Here is an 8,937-nt window from a genome sequence, read left to right as displayed (position 1 = left end):
ACATTACGATGGATTTTATCACAAAGCTACCCAGGACCGCGCGAGGGGTGGATTCGATTTTGGTCATCGTCGATGAATTGACCAAGGGCGCTCATTTTATTCCGATTCAGGAGAGCATCCCGGCCGAGAAGCTGGCCGACATCTATATCAAGGAAGTGGTGGCACGGCACTGGGTGCCAGTGTCGGTGATTTTAGATCGAGATGTGCGGTTCACTTCCAGGTTTTGGAAGAAGTTTCACGATGAGTTGGGTACTCGTCTACATTTTAACACCGCCTTTCACCCTCATACGGATGGTCAAAGCGAGCGGACCATCCAGACTCTGGAGGATACACTGCGAGCATGTGTGTTAGACTTTGGAGGTAGTTGGGATACCTACCTCCCTTTGGCAGAGTTCTCCTATAACAATAGTTATCACGCGAGTATCGATCGTCCTCCCTTCGAGATTTTGTACGGAAGGAAGTGCAGGACCCCGATATGTTGGGGCGAGGTTGGCCAGAGGGTAATGGGGAGCACCAAAGTAGTGCTCAAGGCGACAGAGAGGATTCAGCAGGTCCGGAGCAGGCTTCAGACTGCTCAGAGTCGGCAGAAAAGTTATGCCGATACGCGCTGATCAGACCTAGAATTCCAGGTCGGGGATATGGTTCTCCTGTAGGTGTCGCCATGGAAGGGCATTATCGGATTCAAGAAACGGGTCAAGTTGGGACCCGGGTACATTGGACCGTTTAAGGTTATAACCCAGGTGGGCAAGGTGCCATATAGTTTGGATCTGCCAGCCGAACTCAATCAGATCCACAACACTTTCCACGTTTCCCATCTGCGAAAGTGCCTGGTGGACGAATCGGCAGTGGTGCCCTTAGAGGACATTCAGGTTGAAGGCAGCCTGAACTACATTGAGCGACCTGTGGCGATCCTCGACTGGAAGTCGAAGGATCTGAGGAACAAGAGAGTGTAACTCGTGAAGGTGCAATGGCAGCATCGGAAGCGCTCAGAATGGACTTGGGAGCCGGTGGACGAGATGATGGAGCACTACCCAGAGTTGTTTCAGGAACGAGCAGCAGACTTCGAGGATGAAGTCTAAAATAAGTGGGGGAGATTTGTAGCACCTGGTTCTTGGTACGTATTTCTTTTTATTTTTATCTAAGTATTTTTCATTTTTGGCCTTGGACTCAGCGAGTTGAAGGACCAACTCACCGAGTAGAAGTGGGATGGGACACGGGGTTTAAGCAGTGAACTCGACAAGTTGGGTCCCGGACTCGACGAGTAGATCCTGTCTGGACAAAAACCCTAATCCGAGGGTTTTCACCCTATTTAAACAATGTTATGTCGACCACAACGTCCCTTATGCTCCCAGAACACCTCTCATTGAAACCCTAGTCGTTATTGAAGAAATCTAAGCCTTGTTGGTGGATTTTGGTGCTTGTGGTATTAAGAAGGAAGGAGAGAATCTTGAGGAAGCAAGTAGAGACCAAGGGAACTCGAGTTTGTGCACCTTCTATAGTTCATTGAAGGTAAAAAGTTGTAACATTGCTCTTTCATTTGTTAGATCTCTCTTTTGGGAGATTTAGGGCTTTTATAAGCCATTTTTTATGACCAACCATGATTTCAAACATGGTTGGGGGTTAGGGCCTCTAAATCAAGTCATTAAGGGAGTCACAAGACAGTTGGGGGTTGCTTTTGCACCCATGAAGCGTCCCACACATCTTAAGAGCTTGTTTTATGTCTTTTTGAGCTCAAAGTCCCATGCAAGCACATAAAGTTTGTAACTTTACGTGCTAGATTGATTGTAGAAGCTTGGATCTATCTTTTGATAAAAGGTTGTACATCAGAAATCGAGGATTTAGACTGTGGACGTGACCAAAGAACTCAGTTGAGTGTTAGAAGGGTTGTAGTCGGACAGAAAGAGTGAACCAACGCATTGGACGTAATTTTAGACCTGGATTTCATGGTACTCGGCGAGTGCTAGAACAGACTCAGCGAGTCCAAGGCAATCTACTTAAGATAGGAGATGAACTCAACGAGTTGTTCATACAACTCGGTGCGTCTAGGATAGGACTTGTTCATCAGATGAAGGTGGACTTGACGAGTGTTCATACAACTCGGCGAGTCGCATGAGGTTCATAAGATGTTCATATGAGAGAGGGACTCATCGAGTCGATGCCAAACTCGATGAGTCGAGTCATGGATAAGGACGAGTAAATGGATTAGGGACTCGACGAGTTGATGGCCCAACTCGGCGAGTCGGGTCAACTTGAAGTTGACTTTGACTGGACTTGGACTAACCCTGTTTAGGTTTGCACATGTTGTGTGTTGACTTGAAGGTTGGCGTGTAGGGATCGAGGAGCTGAAGGGAGTTAACTTGTGCGCTAAGGATAATTCAAATATTGCACGATATTGAGTTGAGTTACCTTCCAGTAGGGTGGGTCTAAGTCCACAATGCCGACCCACCAAAGAGGAGTATTTAGAAGATGATTGTCTTTGTGATAATTATCTTGGTCTGGTTATGTGCTTTGGTCATGAGATTTATATGTATGATATGCTATATGTATAGTAGGGATTAGTTTCCCTAACAGCGTCCTTAGGACAAAAGGGTAAGTTAGTACCCGGATATGCCTGACTGTATGCTTATATCTATTGTTGTATGCTAGTAGTAGGGGGTGAAATAGTCCCTAGTTACCGGTTGAAAGATACCGATGACGGTTACCGGTTGAAAGATACCGATTACAGTTACCGGTTGAAAGATACCGATAAAGGTTACCGGTTGAAAGATACCGATGATTTTGTATGGTATGTGGTATTATGGGGGAACTCACTAATCTTTGTGCTTACAGTTTTGATTTTGGTTCCAGGTACCTCTTCATCGAAGGGGAAAGAGTCGGCGGTGTAGCAGCGCATCACACACACACATGGTTTCCGCATTGAGTTTCTGGGATTGTACTATGATTTTCCTTACTTTTGATGTCATAGTTTGGGACACAACATTATGATTTTGAAACGTGTTGTTGTTTGACCATATTTTGGTAAAATGTTTACTAAGTTATTGTAACGCCCGTAGATCCGGGCAAGTCAATTTAAAGGCAATATGGGTCGAAAACTAATTTTCGGCAAAAGATTATTTAGAATAAATAATTTTAACCAAGTTATAGTATATGTCACAATGTTTCCGTACATATAAAGAACGCCGAAATCTGAGTTATAACGAAGAAGTTATGGCCCGTCGAAGTTTTACGGCAAAACCGGCACGGCACCGGGAAGCGTAAAAAGTGAATTTATGATAGAAGACTTTTTAGCCTTAGTTATCTAAACCAAAGTCGTAGAGTATGTTAAAATGAGAAAATTCGTAAAAAGAACGCCCAAATCTGACTTCGTATGAGGAAGTTATGATTTTTCAAAGTTTCAACTTAGTAGTGTACAGCCCGAAACTCAAATTTTAGTTCGAGCGGTTTTTGGCTTACGCGACCTAAATGAGAGTTAAAGATCTCATTAATAGGAACTCAACAGTAAAAAGATGGACAAAAACAGAGTTCCTATGAAAGAGTTACGAATTCTTCGCGGTCATTTAACAGTCTAAACGCCTCCTACTGTTAAATTTATGATCGGTCGAGAATTAGCCAACGGAGCCAAAATGAAAGTTGTAGATATTATTTTTACCTACGCATGGATATAAAGAATGTCGAAAACGGAGATAGTATGAGATAGATATAGACGAAGCTTAGTCGCTACTTTTCGAGCGCGGCGAATTCGATACAGTTTTGTAAATCCGAGATAGAATGAGAATTAGCCAACGAGGTCTAAATGAGAGTTGAAGATCTCATTAATAGGAACTGAACGGTAAAAAGACAGACAAAAATGGAGCTCGTATGCGAAAGTTATGGACGAAGCTTAGTCCCTACTTTTCGAGCGCGACGAATTCGATACAGTTTTGTAAATCCGAGATAGAATGAGAATTAGCCAACGAGGTCTAAATGAAAGTTGAAGATCTCATTAATAGGAACTCAACGGTAAAAAGACAGACAAAAACGGAGCTCGTATGCAAAAGTTACGGACGAAGCTTAGAGACTACTTTACTATAAAACTCCTATAAATACAAGGGTGAACTCCTCATATTTTCTTCACACCATAAGCCTCTCTTTCTCTCTCTCTAACTTCTCTTTAGCCTCCCTAAACCCCTCCCAAGTCTACGGAACCTCCCTAGCACGAGAAGAAAGCCCCGGAGCGCCCGACGGCTCCGAGAAGAAAAGCTTCCGGCTTGGAAACGCTGCTCCAGCGAAGCCCGGTTTTTAATAAAAACTCGTTGTAAGTGAGCTACGCCTATACCATATTTAATATAGATTTTATTTAATTATAGTAACATTATTAGGACCTTAGAATAATTATTTGGGCTATTATTATGAGTTATATTGAGTGTTATTTAACGCTTATATAATAGTAATAATAGCTAAACTATTAATTAGTCGTGGTTAACGTTAAAAACTAAACCTAGTGGTATTGATACTAGGTTTTGTCGAGGAAAATTGTTTTGAGATAACGAAGTGCTGTCTGAGTTCGGAATTACCACCTAATCAGGTGAGTGCATATTCCTTTTCATCTTACACATAGATATGAAGTATTTAATATAAACTACGTGGCTACGTGCTATGTGTGCATATTATCTGAATACTTGTTGTCTATGTTGGATGAACGTTTTATACATGTTTTAAAGTATTTAAACTGTATACGTATTTTATATATACGAATATGTGGGGTATGATGATGGGTAGATAGATGATGAGAGATAGAAGATGACGTGAGTATACATTGGCAGCTATAGACTTAGTGCCTATGGGACAAACACCGGTAGCTATGGACTTAGTACATGTCAGACGTTGGTAGCTATGGATTTAGTACCTGTTAGAAATTGGTAGCTATGGACTTAGTACCTATTAGTTAGACGCTGGTAGCTATGGATTTAGTACCTGTAGGAATTGGTAGCTATGGACTTAGTACCTGTTGAACGCTGGTAGCTATGGATTTAGTACCCGATGAGTAGGATATAGCAGCTATGGAATTAGTGCTTTACGAACTAACATCGGCAGCTATGGATTTAGTGCAAGTCCTATAACCCTGAAAGTAAGGGACTTCGGAATAAACAAATGCATGATAGATGACTCTTAGGTTAAATATTTAAGAGTAAAGAAGATAACGGGGATGGGTAATAGGGTTAATTGTTTGATGATTAAACATAACAATTATATTATTGTGGGTTGAAAACCCTATGTACTCACCAGGTTTCCCAACCTGACCCACTCAGTTTATGTATATCACAGGTGTTGATATGAAGTCACTTTACACTGAGAGATTTAAAGAGATGTAGATCACTAGTGTAAATAAATGTAAGTTCTGTTTATGCTTATGTTTCTGTATTAACGATGACATCCCAAATGTTTTAAGATGAATAAAAATGCGTTTCTTCGAAAATGTTTTAATAACGTATTTATCGTGTTTTTCTGGGAACAAATTCCGCAACCTTTTTATAAAATGAAGTACTCTGATTTTTATAAAGCATAAACAAAATCGGTATTTTCTGGCCGTGATTTTGGGGATGTCACAGTTATTAATTCAAAAAAGAAATATTCGGGCTTGAATTTTGGGATGTTACAATGTATTCACATAAAGTTTGCAACTTTACGTGAACAGCATGCCCTAGAAGCTTGGATCTGTGATTTGGAGCCGCCGCGTGGCTCAAAATAGGTCTGTATGGAAAAAGGACTGAATGGACTCAGCGAGTCGCAAGGTTGACTGGGCGAGTCACATGAAGATGCCTGTGAACTCGACGAGTTGGAGGAACAACTCGGCGAGTCCGATGATGATTGTCATAGACTCGACAAGTTGAAGACAACTCAGCGAGTCAGATGAGTTTTCTCCAGGATACGTATGCATGTGTATCCGTCGAGTTGCAAGGAGGAAACTCGACGAGTGGGCTTAAAGTTTAATCGAGAATCGAAGGAACTCGATGAGTCACCTCGATGACTCGTCGAGTTGGAATGTGCTTCAAGGAACTCGGTGAGTAGCCGAGGGTACTCGGCGAGTCGAGGTCAACATGGATTGTTGACCCTGACTGAGGACTTTGACTTTGATCAGGGGTTGACTAGTGGGTTATGGAGTACCTTATAAGGTTAAGGACTTATGAGTATATTGTACTATGATATGTGGTGAAGCCTGTGTCAAGTGATCCGAGAGTTGGAGTTTACCTTCCGAGTCGACATCTGCGAGGTGACTTATCCTCACTATATCGATACGGTCTACAGCACCAAGGTTGGCCCTTTAGTTATTATTGATATGGTATGCTACATATGGTTATGATCTGTTAGATCGGAATCAGGGTAAATAGTATGTTATTCTCTTATGATCCGTAGGGATTGGTATATTAGTGACCTGCTAGGTTGGTACTCTAGTTACAGGAGAATTCTATGATTGGTGATCAGTGAGATAGATTTGTTTGATGTTTGTATATGATAGTTATACACACAAGGTTATTTGCTTGTTGGTTGGGTTGAGGCGGTCATGCTTTATGCTGAAGGCCAACATACCCTATGAGCGGTCCGGGGAGACTGTAGGACCACATGGTGGACCAGTCAAGCTGAAGGCTCGAGATAGATCCAGACAGACTATAGGCCCGGTAGGGCGGTCCAGTAAGGCTGATGGCCCAGTATACATGTTGATTGATTGATTATTACTGATATGGTATTGTCAGTATGATATTGGTATTTTGGGGGTAGCTCACTAAGCCCTCAGGCTTATAGTTTTCAGTTTATTGTTTCAAGTACTTCAGGAGATCATGGCAAGGCGAAGGTGTGACCGTACCGCTCCTCATCCTTATGTTATGATTTTGGGACACTCTGATGGATATTGATTTGAAAATATTTTTGTAAACAAACGTTGTTTGATTTTATTTATGATTGAAAAAGTTTAGATTTAGCGTAAAATTTATGGATGTTACATATGTATTAACCGCTTCTAGTCGTTTTAGATGAAGATTTTGATTTGATGCTCGTAGATAAAGGGGAGGGGGCGGTGATGAAACAGAGGTATGATAAGGTTGTTCGTAGTGGACATAGAAGAAGATGCGTGAAGCTGATGCATCTGACCGAGGGACGCGTGAATACCACCATAATGGTCGGTGGCTTGGTTTGGAGTAGTTGTGAAGACGGATAAAGATGCTTGATATTATTGGTTTAGTTTTCTTTCCCGCATATTTTCTTTTTTTCTCTTTCTTTCTTTTTGCCTCTTCACAACCTAACCACTAGTGAATATCATTTCCACAACCTAATGGATTAGTTGTGGAATGGTTAAATAGTGACATAACCTCTTCTTCAATCATAACTCACTCACAACCACTCTCCAAAACCTAAGAAGACGATGTGGATCGGCTCTAGGGGTGGTGTGTGTTAAAAATACACCCTATTTATTTTGTATTATATATATTAATTAGTTTATAATCAGTGACAATCACGATTATTAAATTAATTAAACTTTCACAGTAAAAGCTTAAAATTGTGAATCAGTTATTTTAAATAAATTATTAATTAAAACATATTTTTTAGTTATATAAAGTTATTATCATTAATTTAAATAGATACAATAAATATGTGACCTTATAATTTGTATTAATTTCATTTTTAATGTTATTAATTTAATGTAATTAGAGTGTGAAATTTGAAATTTAATATCAATAAATTGATAACAAGCATGAAATAAATTAAGAGACCTAACAAGATAAAACATGATAAAAAAAAAAAAGAATAAACCTATTTTTTTTATTAGAATAGAGAGATTACTGCTACTCCAACCATAGTCCATAAACATCAAAATTATGATTAATTAATACTATTTTAGTGATTACATTCCATCCGATCTTTGAAATGATGATTTTTAGAGCGTTTCATATTTGGCCTCTATATTTGATTTTAAAAAAGAACCATTACAAAAATGGTGTGATTTTTGAAAGTTAATCGAAGTAAAATGATTTTTAAAAAGATATTTTAGAGGTCCGTTGGAGTTATATATATATATATATATATATATATATATATATATATATATATATATATATATATATATATATATATATATATATATATATATATATATATATATAGTTTTAGGTTCATTTGAGACCATTCTAATTTTGTGAGACCGTAAGACCAAATCTAAAAAGAATTTTAAAATGCAAAATAAATGGAAAAATCCAAAAATTTATTTTTTTAAATATTATTTTCGGAATTTGAATTAACTAAAAAAATAAAAATAAAAATAAAAAATCCCGTTTTTTTTTTTGAAAAATACGTGAAATATTCTAAATAGAATATTATACTGACATATTCTAAAAAATAATTTTAAAATGCAAAATAAATAGAAAAATCTAAAAATTCTTTTTTTAAATATTATTTTCGGAACTTGAATTAACTAAAAAAAAATCCTATTTTTTTTTAAATAAGTGAAATATTTTAAATAGAATATTACACTGTACATATTCTAAAAATAATTTTAAAATGCAAAATAAATGGAAAAATCAAAAAATTCTTTTTTTAAGTATTATTTTCGGAACTTGAATTAACTAAAAAAAAATTTTTAAAAATTAAAAAAATAAAAAAATGCGTCTCACGGTCTCACAAAATTAGGCCGTCTCACATGAACCTAACCCTATATATATATATATATATATATATATATATATATATATATATATATATATATATATATATATATATATATATATATATATATATATATATATATATATATATATAATTGAAATAGATAAAATTATTTTTTTAGTTGGATCAAGGACTACAAGTGTAATTTCTCCAAACTGCGGAGATGGGTCCCCGTCAGTTTTTCAAAAGTTGAACCAAGATGATAAAATCACGTAGAATAAAAATGTAATTTACTTAATATAA

This window comes from Lactuca saligna, chromosome 6 (genome assembly GCF_052625555.1).
Source record: "Lactuca saligna cultivar CGN05327 chromosome 6, ASM5262555v1, whole genome shotgun sequence".
Taxonomy (NCBI): Eukaryota; Viridiplantae; Streptophyta; class Magnoliopsida; order Asterales; family Asteraceae; genus Lactuca; species Lactuca saligna.
Note: the sequence above shows the minus strand (reverse complement) of the source record.